General features: G+C 46.5%; 1 protein-coding gene across 1 annotated transcript in view; it reads left to right on the plus strand.

The window, feature by feature from the left end:
* The window catches only part of ADAM12 (ADAM metallopeptidase domain 12), a 390,595-nt gene that overhangs the window by 144,294 nt on the left and 231,084 nt on the right, over positions 1-15,217 (plus strand). The gene's annotated exons all lie outside the window — the stretch shown is intronic.

Raw genomic sequence — 15,217 nt, forward strand, 5'->3', positions numbered from 1 at the left:
ATTCACACGTCCCTCTTTCGGCCATCGTGGTCATCCCTGGAAGACTCCTGCTGGCCGGCAAGTTCAGCCAAGCCTCCGAGGTCTCCAGCCTCACCTGCCAGCTTCAGACCTGGGAGGCTGCTCATTGGTTAAGGGGGACTTTTGCGGATTCCAGAACTTCTCCCGCTTTTTTTCCAGTTTTATTGAGATACCATTGACATACAGCGCTGTATAAGTTTCAGGTTTACAGCATACTGATTTGATTTACAGACATCATAAAATGATTATCACGATAAGTAGTGGACACACATCATCGCGTTTAGATACGACACTAAAGAAATAGAAAAAAAATTTTCCTGGTGATGAGAACTCTTAGGATTTATTCTTAACAACTGTCATTTGTAATGTACAGCAGTGTTCATCATCTTTGTCGTGTTGTGCATTACATCCCTAGTACTGGTTTACTTTATAACTGGAGGTTGGTGCCTTTTGACCACCCTCATCTAAAGCTCAGCCACCACACCCCACCTCTAGTAACCACAATTCTGGTTTCTCTTTCCATGAGTTCATTTGTTTCTGAAGTATAATCGACAGAATTCCTTCCTTTTTCATTGATTTACTAGTTTAACCCGAAGAGTAAATGATTCTTTCCTTTATTTCTAAGTTCTTAAAGAACCCTTCACCATAGCATGTCCACTGCTTCCTACAACCGCTAATGGGCCAACTCTATTTCCTTCAGTTTAGTTTAAATATATCTTTTTTCAGTATGAAGTGTTTGGCCCACCGAATCATACTATGAGGGTTTTAAAACTTTTTCTGGAAGAGATCAGCCAGCTGGGTCAATTGTACTGGTGTTCGCTGCCTCACAAACCCATGTGTGAACAGTGATGCAGGACTACTCGAGGCCAGTGTGATGGAGAACAAGAGAAATCAGGAAGTCACGCTCACATCTGAGTATCAAATATTAGCATTGCATTTTCCCATGTAAAATATTTACTATCTTAGACCAGATCATGGGCCTGAGAACTTGTAAGTGAACAAACAGATAAACAAAAATGAGTGACTTTACTGTTTTTTGTTATTAAGGAAAACATGTGATGCCTCTTCTTAGTAAACAAACTTTGCAAAAATCTTGAAAAGAGGATTTTTGGAGCCCCAAGGGCTACAACTCATTTTGTGAACTTAGGATTCAACTTTACTGAGCCTGATTTGTCTTCTCAGACCTTCTTTTTTTTTAAGGTATTTTTCTTCTGTGTCACATTTGCTTGAATAGCCAAGAAGGTTATTTATTTTACTGGATAAGTTGGAAGCACTTGGCCAGGAATCTGATCATCTTGATGATCAGATCATCTTGATGAAACCGGGCTGTGCTGTGTGAATTTAGGAACTGACCTCTGTAAGACTCAGTTTGATGTCTATAAAATGGGGATCACCAAGATTATCCTTTTGTTTAAAGAATTAAAGCAACAATCCATGAAATGATCTAGCATAGATCCTGAGGCATAATTAGTGTCCCTTAAATGTTAGCTGGCACTGCTGTTATTAATTCAACCAATATTTTTGCCCTCCCCTTATACGGCAAGCATTGTGCAAACACTGGGGTACAGTGGGGAACAAAGGAGAAGGTCTTGTCCCCTGAAAGCTTGCAGGTTCGTGGGGCAGAGAGATGTCAAACGGGTAAGGCTACAAATCAGGAATTACACTGTTATTGCTTTTGAGAGTGTAAACAAGAGGAGGAAAGATGTCTTGGTCTTGGCAAGCCAGGCAAGGCCCGCAGGCTGGAGGCACCATCACCTGTGGGAGTAGCCAGGTGAGTTTCGGGCAGAACAGACAGAGACACACAGACCCGCACGGGGCTGAGCTTGTGGCTGGAGACTCTGGCTGAGGGCCAGATGGTGGAGGCTTGGAGAATGACCTGGCAGCCAGCCAAGGGCTGACAAAGACCAGACCCCACCAAGCGCCTTGATAGGACTCTGTCCTGTGCGCTGTGGGTAGCCACTGAAGGCTGTAAGCAGGCTAGCAATAGAATTCAACTTGTACTTTAAAAATGATACCCTGACTGCTGTGCTGAGAACGAAATGTAGGACATTGTGCGTGGGCGTCAGAGGCCCGTGGAGACATGACATAAGAGTTGGTGGGATTCATCGAGCCCGGAGGCCATGGAGCTGGAGTGAAGTGGAGGAGTTTAAGAAATAATTAGGGGGAAATGACTGAATCCCAGGCTATTCAGATGCAGGTGAAGATGCTGGGTCTAGAGAACTGTTAGATGACTCAGAAAGACCACAAGGATGACAACGATTTCAAATTAAAGTGTTTTGTGAGAATGCGGAAAAGCTTATTAATAATTAACTTATGCAGTACATCTTAAATATGTAACTGAACTAACAAATTAAATATTGTAAGTAGACAGTGGACTGTTTCCATGGTGTGTATACATATCTATATAAATCAAATATAAATACAAATATGTAGATATATAATGGTCAAAGATCCTTTTGGTGTCTTCTCATTGTGAAAATTGAGAAATCATCTCTCTGGGATTGCCCTTAACCTTGGCAACTGTGGCAGGTACCAAGCTTCCTAGCTGTCCCCAGGCTCTGTGCTCATGAGGGCACCTCCCTTTGTCCAGAAATCCAAGACCTCTGGTTAAAAAGTCACCTGCTGCTTATAAATGCCTGGCATTATTTGTTCAGCTGAGTCTTTCCTGAATCCGTGGAAGGGCTGATTTTTAAAAAATTCTAACCTATGCATTTATATATTTTTATCTTTATCTTTATTCTCACCTCTATAAAATGAGGACAGTTATATTCCCCGGCCATCTCCACGGTTGACAGATGAAAGTTATTTTACAAAGCAGTTGTAGTATTTTATATGCGATATAATTCTTATGTGATTGCCATCACAGGTCGTATTTCCCCATTTTTCTTTTATTGTTGTACATAGAATTTTATTTAAAGAGTCAATAAAAAAATTTTTTTAATACAGCATAGATGTACATTACCACTTCTGTGAACCTGAGAAAGTTGGGGAAAATAATAGATTGTTATGTGCATACAGAAGGTCTTCTCTGTTCTAAGTTTTATTCGGATCAGAAAGTGTTACTTTGCTAAAATCAGAGCAGCTCCTGCTTTCTCTGAGCAGCGAAGACTATCTCAATACAACGGGAGCATTTGATCCCAGAACTGCACATGACATGGATGTTCCAAGGTTACTTACTGAAGCATTTTTTTGTGAGAAGACTGGGGTGAGTGTAACTGACATCTCGGCCTCAGGACGTCATTGTCTTACGTCATTCCTTCCTGGTCTGTCCTTGGGTCGTGACTGTTGTGTGTCAGTGTATTTTGCAGGCACATCAAGGTCAGGTGGTTGCTGTCAAGTGTAGGACAGTCCTGTCTGGCAGCACATACGCAGAGGCATAAATGCTCGCGGGAGAGGGGCTTGGGGCTGTGGGCAGGGATGCAGAAGCGGACCGGGAAGCATTGGGCGGCTGGCGGGGGGGGGGCGGGCAGTGGATGGGCAGTGCTGAGAGTGGATGAGTGGAGAGTTTAAAGCCACAGAAGTCCCTTCATTATCATCATCATTACTGTTGCTCCCCTTTCAAAGCCGCAGCAACACTACTTGTTAGGAATAAATATGCTGAAATGGTACTTAAAGAACCAGCCTTTGCCATCTTGATAATAGTATGAAAGAGATTTCTGGATACATTCGCCATCTCCCCATCCCCTATGGCTCCTACTTAACCTCATCACCATCATTTTCAGGCCCTCCCATGACTCAGGGGAACTTTTCTTCCAGTTCTTCATTTTTTATTTGGTACAGTCTCTGTGTCCCTAACTGGGCTATTGCCCAGATAAATGAAGTAGAATCCCAGATTCATAGACCTTCCGGTGTGGAAGTAAATGGAAGTGAGACCGTCTGCTGGAAAGTAGGCTCCAGGAGGACAGATCTGGTGTGGTCCCGGCTGAATCCCCAGCACCCAGACCTGAGCCTCGCACACAGGGAGTGCCAGACCCTTGAGGGTACAGTGAACGCAGGGACCTCAAGGGTCACCTTGTCCTTTTTACACATGGAGACCCTAAGAGCACGGAGGTTTAGGCACTTGCCCAAGTGCACGTGGTTCAGATAGTAGTGTGGCTGGAAACTAAACCAAGAGTTGCAGGCGGAGGTTGTTTCCTGGTACATTGGTATTCCTACTGTGTGGTTGCAGGGCCATGGAACTCTGGCTTTGATGTGTGTCCATTCATTCATTCAGAAAATATGGTTGCTGTGTGTTAGACCAATGGTTCTCCATCCTGCTTGCACACTGGAGTTATTGGAGAGCTTAAAAAAGGGTCCCCAGGTGGGGAGGCTGACTTGATTTACTTTTCTCTGGGCATCAGTGTTTTTTCTTAAGTGTCCCAGGTTAGTTGAGCAGGCAGCAGAGCTGAGGGCCACCATGGAGGGAGGACCAGGCTGGTGTAAGTCAACAGTCTCCAGGGAGGACTGACCCAAAGAGGCTGCTCTTGGCCGGGGTGGTAAGTGCCCCATAGACCCCACCAGTGCCCACCTCCCACCCTGCACCGCTCCTGACCTCCTGTCTAGGAAGCCCTGGGACACTCCACACTGTGTGGGAAGTGGCTCCTGGTGGGGGTAGCAGAGGTGATGCCATCATTCTCGGGCCCATGTGCCCCCCAGACATCTGCTGCCTCTGTGCAGACGCCTCTAGTCTGGGCAATGAGCCTCATCCCCTCTGCACTGTCACTCAGCTGTTCCTGGACGCAGCCCTCATGGAGCCGGGTGCTTTGCTGGGATTCAGAGAAGGGTAAGATGCAGCCTGTGGTCCTGAGGGGCTCTGGCTCCATGAGGGAAGCCATGTCTGGGTGTTCATTATACAAACTAGGGCATCATAGGCACCTTCATTTTCTGTTGGGATTTCTATATCAGTTTTCCTGGAAACCTTTGCTGTTTGTTTTCTTAAACTTGACTATCACGGCCATCAACACCTTATGAATGTTTAAAGAGCCTTATTGGATGGCATTGTGAGGACCGTGTGTGTGATCTGAGGGGCTGGAGCCGGAGGGAGGCTGAGGCTGAATGTAGCCGTGAACCTGACTCAGGACGCAGTCGGGGGTTATCCCGTACCTGAGGTTACTTCCTGGGATAAAAGGGAGCCCTCTCTGCTTCCCGAAGTCAGTCAGAGCCTAGGGACCGTATTCAGTTACCAAGTCTCAGAAACCCCCGTTGAGCAACGAAGGGAAACAAAGGAAGCCCCACCAGGCACACGACGTTGATGAGTGGCATTCGGCGGCAAGGCTGCCCTGAGCTGGGGCTCCGGGTTAGGAATCCCCAGGAGGGAAGCATTGCTGGAGAAGCCAGCAGATGAGCTCAAAAAGGAGCATCCCAAAGCTGTCCAAGATGACCCCCATTTTGGTGGCTGGAGAGCAGTGCTCAGAGGGCACCGCCCCCCAAATGCCTCCATGCCCAGGGTGGGTCATGGCCAGAATGCACGTGCTCTGATCCTTGGGAGAGGGGGCCGACCCCGGGGAGGGGAGATTACCTCTAATTACAGTTTTACCTTGTCGGGACATTTTTGAGGCCTATTGTCTTGATATGATTTCTGCACATGTGAGAAGATGCCCACCAGGAAAGGATGGCTCCCGGAGACGTCAGCATGCCCAGCGGCTCCGGGGAGACCTGGGAATGTGACGGCAGAGCAGCTGGTGGCTCTTTCCCCTGGGAGGTGGCAGCTCCTGTGGGCCAGCCATTGGAATCCCAGGGCAGGAATGACGGTCTGGGAGCACCAGGGAGGGGGCTGGGCAAGTCTGAGATCCACACTGGGTAACAGGACTGCAGGGGGTGGACCCCGTGAGCAAGGTGAGGAGGGGAGGGCAGGAGGCAAGAGAGTGTCCCCTGGGAATGGGCTGAGCCCCCAGGCTGAGAAGGAGCTTGTCTCCGCTCTCAGGAGTTGCCAGGTCAAGTGACTGGGCTGCAGGTTGGCCCTGGAGCTGAATGGTTATGGAAACAGCTGATGTGGATGGAGCACAGATCCGTGCTAAGCATTTTCATCTACGTCATCGTGTTCACTCTCTTTTTTTTTTTTAATAAATTTATTTATTTATTTTTGGCTGTGTTGGGTCTTCATTTCTGTGCGAGGGTTTTCTCCAGTTGCGGCGAGTGGGGGCCACTCTTCATCGCGGTGCACTGGCCTCTCACTGTCGCGGCCTCTCCTGTTGCGGAGCACAAGCTCCAGACACGCAGGCTCAGTAGTTGTGGCTCACGGGCCTAGTTGCTCCGCGGCATGTGGGATCTTCCCAGACCAGGACTCGAGCCCGTGTCCCCTGCATTAGCAGGCAGATTCTTAACCACTGCGCCACCAGGGAAGCCCCTCGTATTCACTCTTGACACCACCCCTGTGAGTTGCCTGCTGTTACTCTCCCTGTTTTACAGACGTGAAAACTGAGGCCCAGCGCCTGATCAGGGAGAGAGCCGGGACCCAGACCGAGGCGGGCAGAGCCCAGGCTGGTCCTGTGCTCCCATGGCTTGGCATCCTCTGGGCCTCCAAGGGGAGGAACGGGCCTGGTGGGGTGAATAGTCCTGCCCAGGAGGCGGGGTGGGGAGCCTTGGAGAAGCAACCAGATGGCTCCACCAGAGAGACAGCAGGGCCAGGTGAGGGGCTGTGACTTCCCCGCCTGGCACTCTGGCCCTCAGCATCTGGCTGTGCCTTGTCCTCCCGCAAGTCCAAGGGCAGGACGGCGGCTGGTGGACCTGCCGGGGAGAAAGATGGGGAAGGCCGAGGACCCAGCTCACTGTGTGTGAGGCTCCTCTCACCAACCCCGTGCAAGCTCAGGCCACACCGGAGCCGCGGCTTGTTCACAGCTTATCCCAGCCCCACACAGTGCCCTGGGCCCAGCAGCCCCTCCACGGGGACGAGTTGGGTGGTGCGTGAAGACCCGCACTGTCCTTCCCCCAAAGATGTTCTAATGGAAAGTGAGTCCAAGAGCTATCAGAGGACCCAGCGTTTTCTCTTGGGGACAGGAGTTCCCCCGTCTTATCCAGTCTCTACCATCGACAGTGAGCACACGTGTCCCAGTCTCCCAGGGGGGTCATTTGTGGACAGAGCCATTAGCTGGTTTCCTAAACACGAAGAGTTGGCTGGTTAGTGATGATCCCTACGTGGGCTGAGCTGCCTCGTAGAGCAGCTTCCCCACTCCCGAGAAGGAGGAAATGATAAGCGAGCATAAATCACGCCGAAAGGAATGCATCCTCATCGGGAGTTATTAGGACAGATGACACATTGGCGAGCAGATGAAAACCCTTTGATGAAGACCAGTTGTAAAAGCACAAGCTAATGCCCAAGAAATGCATCGCGATGACTCAAGAGTGTAATGTATGCATTTCCCCCCTTCCCTCTCCCTCTTTTATTTTTAAAAAAAAATCGCAGTAAATGTCAAGAATGGTGAAACAACATTTCCTGTGTGGGACCCTGCGGGGAGAGGTTCAGGGAAGGGCAGGTTGGAAAGGATCCTTTTAATCAGTGAGCGCTAAGTGCAGTTTGGTGCAGTCATTCTGTAATGGCAGCAGAACTATGAATCATGGTCCTACACAGGCCTGTCTGGCCATGAAAATGTAGTTGTAACAGGGTGTCTGCTTGGAGTCTGAAGAACACGTATCAGAGCATGGCTGAACGTACCATCCAGAGATGTCCCGGAGAAGGAACCCAGAGTCACAAATGCCTGCTTGTGTCCTGTGTCTGTTCCTAAAGGCATGAGGAGGCACTTAGCTCGTTGCCTTGAGCATCGGCTCTTTAATCAGGCAGGCTGCTCTGTGTCCTTGCTCTGCCCCTTCTTAGCCACATGACCTGGGGCAGCTCCCTGACTTCCACAGGCTGCTTCCTCTTCTAAAGAGAGGACATAATCACAGCACGCCACTCAACTGACAGGTTTCTTTGATTGCAGGCAACGGAAACAGACTCTGTTGACTTCAGCAGAAAGGGGATGTAAAGGAAGGACGTGGAGTAGCTGGCAGGATGAGAGGAAGGTACAAAGAACCAGATCTGAGACAGAACAAAGACCAGGGCCACTCGGATCTTGTTGGGAGGACCCGTGGGCAAGCTTGTCAGGATGTGATAAGTCCAGTCCTTGTGTCATCCTGTCAGTGTCGTATTTCAGAAAGAGTATCTGATAGACCCATTAAGTCACTTCCCCACCTTTGGGCTGGAGGAAAACGAGGCACTTTCTTTGGCCAGTTGGGGAGGCAGAGTTTCTCTTAGCAGAAGAAGGAGGCAAGAAGGTTATGGGGAGTAATTTACCTGGCACACATGAAGGTCTTGCCACCATGCCTGCCACACTGTAAAGAGCTGAAAAATCAGCAGTGTGTATGAACAAGTATAAATCGGAATGATTGATAGCAGATCAATAATATAAGCTATTCTAAATAACAGGATGCCCACACACACAAATGAGTACAATTAAAATGGGAAATCTGAAGATCAGTGGAATCTCTCAATGTCCATATCCTGACTGTGATGTTATCATACTGCAGTTTTGCAAAGATGTTACCATTGAGGGAAACTGGGAAAAATATACAGATATACAGAGGATCTCTCTGTATTATTGCTTGACAATTGCATGTGAATTTACATGATAAAAATTTCAGTTTGGAAAGAAAAAAAAAAGCTAATGATGACTCCAAAATCTCAAGAAGTTTTTTTTTTGTCCCTGTTGGAGTTCACTGTTTTAATTCCCCATCCACACCCCCAGAAAAATAATCAGAAAAATGCTGTTTAAATATGAGTTTCGGGACTTCCCTGGTGGCACAGTGGTTAAGAATCCGCCTTCCAATGCAGGGGACACAGGTTTGAATCCTGGTCCGGGAAGATCCCACATGCCACAGAGCAACTAAGTCCGTGTGCCACAACTACTGAGCCTGCGCTCTAGAGCCCACGAGCCATGACTACTGAAGCCCGCGTGCCTAGAGCCCGTGCTCCGCAACAGGAGAAGCCACTGCAATGAGAAGCCCGCGCACCGCAACGAAGAGTAGCCCCCGCTCGCCACAACTAGAGAAAGCCCGTGCGCAGCAACAAAGATCCAACGCAGCCAAAAATAAGTAAATAAATAAATTTATTTTAAAAAATAATGATAAAAAAATAAATATGATTCCCAACAAGAACCTACTGTATGGCACAAGGAACTATACTCAGTATTTTGTAATAACCTATATAGGAAAAGAATCTGAAAAAGAATATATATACATATATATGTATAACTGAATATATATATATGTGTGTACATATACATGTATAACTGAATCACTTTGCCATACACCTGAAACTAACAAAACATTGTAAATCAACTGTACTTCAATTTAAAAAAAAAAGAAATGGTCAATCAATCAATCAATGTAAGAGTCCTGAAGGATTAAACATTCTTTTTAAACATTTGAGAAACACATATGATACAATAAAAGAGCATCAAAATATTCCCTTTCTAAAAATCCTCATTACTGGACATTTGATGAAATTGCCTACCCCACACACATACACACACACACACACACACACACACACACACACAGAGGATCCCTCCCAATAAATGTGAACAAAATGTCAGCCTCCATTGTCCCCAGTGGTCTGTCTTAGGCAGAGCTGTTTGCCCTCAGGCCATATCTCCTAAATGCTGGTTCCTTTAAGTTAAGGCGGGCCCTGGTGAGGGTTAGCTTGTGAGGAGTGTTTTTAGGTTTACTGGGTCCCTGGGTCTGTGTTTATACACTCTGCGGTTATCCCGGGACAAGAAACCTCATCCAGGAACTTTGAAGAGCCTGTGGTCAGTGTGCTCATCTTCTGTCATCCCAGGTGGATGGGAGCCCCTGCCCTGGTGGAAGGTGGGATCTGGCCACACACCAGATTTTTGCTCATTCATTCTCCCCTTTCTAGTTCTTCCTGCCCACATTTATTGGTGGTCTGTAGCCCATAAGCCCCTGTGCTAAGCAGAGTCCTACCCATGAGGAAGTTATAGTTGAATGGGGGACCATGACATGTGCCCCTAGAGTGACCAGTCAAAGCAGTGGGTCCACATGTCCTGGGCGCAAAACAAAATGCTCAGTGAATTCAAGTGGAAGAAAGTGAATTCAGCCACGTAAGCATTTAGCGCTCCTGAAGTTTAATTACGTTGTAGGCAAGGGCTCCTTGTGGCATTGGCTTTCCAAAGCACTTCTACAAGTGTGTAAGTCCTTCATTTCCCCCCAGCCCGCAAACTTAAATACACCCCTCTAGAGGTGGTGGGGAGTAGGGTTTGATTTGACTCCATTAACTGTCAGGAGTGGCTAGATTTTAGGAGGGGAAATTGATTACAGAGGAAGAAAATCTCTTCCGGAGCCAATTGGAAAGAAAGAACGGGAACGTTTTCACCTGTAGGAGGCAAGACTTAGGAGAAGCACAAGCTGTGTGGTCTCAGGCAGAGTACTTAACTGCTCTGTGCCTCTGTTTCCTCAAACTGTCAACTAGGGGTAGTAATTGGACCCAATGGGTGGTTCCGGGAATGAAATAAGTAAATAGCTGAGAAGCACTTAGAACAATGCCTCGCTTGTGATACACTCTCGATAATGGTCAAAAATACTGAAATGTCTTTACATGTTGACGAGCCTGTCAGAGGGCAGAGATGTCTTCTGATTGGCCATCGAGGGTTGCAATGGACCAGCGAGTGGAAAATACAAAGTATAAGCAGAGAAATCGAGGGGTGCACGTGTGATTACAGCTCTACAAACAAAAGTGAGCTGCCTTGGGGGAGGGCCCAGTAATGACGTAGTAGCATTTGTGTGTCCTGGTTCAGAGTCGGAGGCAGAAGGAAAGGCAGAAATGATCATTTATGATGTGCTAGCCTCTGTGCAAAGTGCTGTCACGTGGGGAATTTTGCTGGTTTTGTTCATTTCTGAGTCCCAGTGCCTAGATGAAAAGCTGGCACATAGATTAGGCCTTATTCTAAAAAGAATATGTGAAAAACACTAATTCAGAAAGATATATGCACCCCAATGTTCACAGCAGCATTATTTACAATAGCCAAGGTATGGAAGCAACCTAGGTGTCCATCAACAGGTGAATGGATAAAGAAGATGTGGTACATATATACAATGGAATATTACTCAGCCATAAAAAAAGAATGAAATTTTGCCATTTGCAGCCACATAGATGGATTTGGAAGGTATCATGCAAAGTGAAATAAGTCAGACAGAGAAAGATAAATACTGTATATCACTTATGTTCGGAATCTAAAAAATACAACAAACTAGTGAATATAACAAAAATGAAGCAGACTCACAAATATAGAGAACTAGTGGTTACGAGTGGGAGAGGAAAACTGGGGGTGGGAGAGTGGGAGGTACAAACTGTTGGGTGTAAGACAGGCTCAAGGATGTATTCTACAACATGGGAAACAGAGCCAATATTTTGTAATAACTGTAAATGGAGAGTAACCTTTAAACACTGTATAAAAATAAAAATAACATGTGTAGGAGCCATGACTCAGAGTGAAATACAAAGTAATTTCAGTGGTGAGCTCTCCAAGCAGAGGTGGGTAGGGCCTGGGACTTGAACCCACGTCTGATGCTTTCTCCTGCAATCCTCCGCCAGGGCCCACTGCCTTCGTGGCCCTCAGAGACCCTTCTGATTCTCAAGTCTTTGGTTTGAAGAAATTACAAAGCTCAAAAAGCCTGTCCCTGAGTCTTTGGGTCACGGTGAAGGCTCAGGAAACAGGCTTTGTTTTTATTCCTCGGAGTTTTAGTGAATGGCTAGACAGAAAGGGAGGTGAAGTTATGGCCTCTGTGAGCTGACCGTATGATCTGTTCGTTGCCACCATGCTGATTTGAGAAGTATTTTTAGCGTCGCACACTCATTATTCATGCTTGACATTTTTACTAGTACCAAAAACTAGATAAGAGCAAAGAATTCTTGGTTGGTGACTTATACTCAAGGTTGGCACCCAGCCTTGTCGTAAATGATTCACTCTCTTCTTTGGCTCTGGAATGCCATCAGTTCCTGATGACTGGGGCCAGAGAGCACATGAGTTTCTCAGGACCAATTTGGACGTTGGGATTGCCCGTGCGTCACTGATGGCAAGCTCTCTCCTAATATCTGACGGTAATCGTTGAGTGGATTAGGGCTTCCAAGTTCCTACTACTACTGTGATACGTGAGCGAAATTTGCTTAGCATCTCAGTTGCTGTGAAATTTTTCTCACTGCTGATTTTGTTGATATTGTACTTGAGTGGAATCCAGGCTATTTTGTCTAGGAAAAAGGGTGAGAAGAGTATTGTAATCCCGAGTATTGTATACAGTGATCTTTTAAAACCATCTCCAAAGGCGGTAATGCATAAATAAAGCAGGCACTTGATTCCCTTTAAACTTCCTGGCATTCTGACTCAGGATACAGTGAAGTTGATTTGAGATCAATGGTTTGAGGTTTGACCCAGAAAGGGTTTTCTGAGGAACCACTTTCAGATCTTTTAAAGGATAATTGGCATTACTTTCCAAAGAGAAATGATTTTATACAACTTTGAAACTATTTTCATTTAAATATCAAGTGGCATTTCTTCTTTGCTTTAGAAAAATAAGAGCTTAAATATGTACCTGCGTGGATGGCTTGGCTATTAGTAGAGTTTACCTTGGGTCGTCTGTAGGCATTTTCTTGAGGATAGAACAATTAAATCTGAGATGTTTTATAACAGGTTCAAAATAAAATGGAGAGTTAAGCAACTACTCTTACCTTTGCATGAATAGATCACCATCCCTGTAGATGTCTTTTCATCCTTTTCTCAATTTCTGAGAAAGAGGGCTACCATTTTGTCCCTGGGGCCATTTTTTTGCTTGTATATTAGTTCCTATTTATCTCTTTCTCTTCCAGAGCTCCAGGATTCTGTGTCCTTATTTATTTTCTTTGTTTTTACCATCTTTCCCAGGTCCTTCTCCATTTATCCCTTCCATTTGACTTCTACATATGCTCTGATACCTCCACTGTTAAAGAAAAATCCATATCCATCCATCCATCCATCCCCAAACTTTTCTTATCTTATAGCCAAACTCTGCATGCCTGTAGGCTCTGCTGCCCTCCCTCTTCTCCATCCGTTTTCCTCTCATACTCCCCCCACCCACCCTTCAGAGGTCCCAAAGGGTGGACCATTTTCTTGTCAAATCCAATACTTTTTTCTCAATCCACTCTCTCCTTCTGTCCCTGTTGTCATCCTCTCCTTGAGGGTACCCTGTACTCTCTTCCACAGTGATCTTTTCCCCAGTGTCCCCAGCCTGTCCCACTACTAATTCTCTTTACTTGCTTCTCTTTCTCCTTGGGCCTCTAAGTGTGGATGGATGCCAAGGCACTCAGTTCTCAGCCCTGGGGTCTTAATTCGTAGGCTTTCTCTGGGACCTGTCTCTCAATGCCAGCAATTCCAAAATGAATGCCCAGTCCTGACCTACCATTCACTGCCCAGTCATTCAGGGATGTCCCATTAGCCTCCCAAAGCCAGGCCCTCCAAACATGATTTCCTAGTCTCCCCCAGCTCCGCTTAATGGGCTTTCATTCCCACCTGCAATCCCTTCTTCTCAGGCTGGCAGGAACTTTTTTTTCACTGTCTAGATCTGGTCTCAGTGCTCACATTTCTTCCTTCAGAGTCTCTCGTGGGTGTGTCCTTCCTCTTCCTTGCCCTGTTCCAGATTTGCATCCTGCACACCTGGGTTTTCAACAGTCTGCTGGACAACCTTCCAGAAATTTCCTACTACCGATTTATCTTATAAAGAAGCCAGACTAGAATCTGAGGCTTGCCATGGTCCTCCCTCTGTCTTCTCCCTGCCAGCTGAGTGTTCATTCTCAAGCACAGAGCGTCACTGTGATGCACTCACCTCTCATGGTCCCCCTATTCTGGGAAGGGGAATCCTGGTTCCGTAGGAGAGCTCGTAAGTCCCTTAGTGTCATGACTCCAGGCTCCCTGTTCATATGTGTTGCTGCTTGCCATCCTCTTCCACCTCAGGGCCACCCCCGTTCAGATCACATACACTCAGTTTCACTTAAATGGAATTATCCTTCATTTTCAAACATGCCTGGACATTGACACCTCCATGTCTCTGCTCATACAGCTCTCTTGTCTAGAATGCAGTCATCACCTTTGCCTGGTGAATTAGCATCCACTTATTCTTTTTTAATGTACAACTCCGATGTAACCTTCAAAAGTGTTTCCTGTTTAATCTGCAGTCCCTCTACCCCTGTCCCAACTCAGATAAGATGTTTCCTCTTCTTTTGATCCGTACATCTTTATCATAGCACATGTATTTTATTACATCTATTAATAGGCCTGCTTATACTCACAGAGTATGAACTACATGGGATCTGACATACAATGTCTTCCCTTTGAATCCCCAGCACCAGACCTGTAAATTAATAGATGCCAATAAACACCAATTGAATGACATCTTCAGTGACCCCTTCCTGCTGAAGGAACAGCATTGGGTCCCTATGAACTGGTTTATCCAGTCCCAACTTTCCACTGTATTTACCATGATTCCGCAGTACACAGTCAGTCCAAGTTTTCCAGAAAACCCTGGGCCCATTCCCACACGTGTGGGTTCCTCTTGGCCCCTCTTTTCTCTGCCTCTATAGGAGTTGTGCTTCTTCACCATCTGTACCCTCCCCCCTCTTCCATGCTGTCTGCACTTACCATTCAAATACAGCTGGTACACGGCCTGGCGAAGACCCCGGTGTGCTCTCCAGCTGTCTTTCCCTATTTGTCTTATCTCCCAGGATTTTGTGTAAGCTGAAGGAAGACAAAGACCATGCCGGACAGTTGTGAATTCTACCAATGCTGGCTTCACGGTATGCGCATAGCGGTATATCACATTCTGGTTTTTTTTTTTTTAAACATCTTTATTGAAGTATAATTGCTTTACAATGGTGTGTTAGTTTCTGCTTTATAACAAAGTGAATCAGTTATACATATACATATATATATGTTCCCATATCTCTTCCCTCTTGCATCTCCCTCCCTCCCACCCTCCCTATCCCACCCCTCTAGGTGGTCACAAAGCACCGAGCTGATCTCCCTGTGCTATGCGGCTGCTTCCCACTAGCTATCTATTTTACATTTGGTAGTGTATATATGCCCATGCCACTCTATCACCCTGTCACATCTCACCCCTCCCCCTCCCCATATCCATTCTTGATGAGTTGTTTAGATATCTCGTACGGCATTTCTAAGAACTCAAGACCATCAGAGCCACAGTT

This window comes from Eubalaena glacialis, chromosome 1 (genome assembly GCF_028564815.1).
Source record: "Eubalaena glacialis isolate mEubGla1 chromosome 1, mEubGla1.1.hap2.+ XY, whole genome shotgun sequence".
Classification (NCBI taxonomy): domain Eukaryota; kingdom Metazoa; phylum Chordata; class Mammalia; order Artiodactyla; family Balaenidae; genus Eubalaena; species Eubalaena glacialis.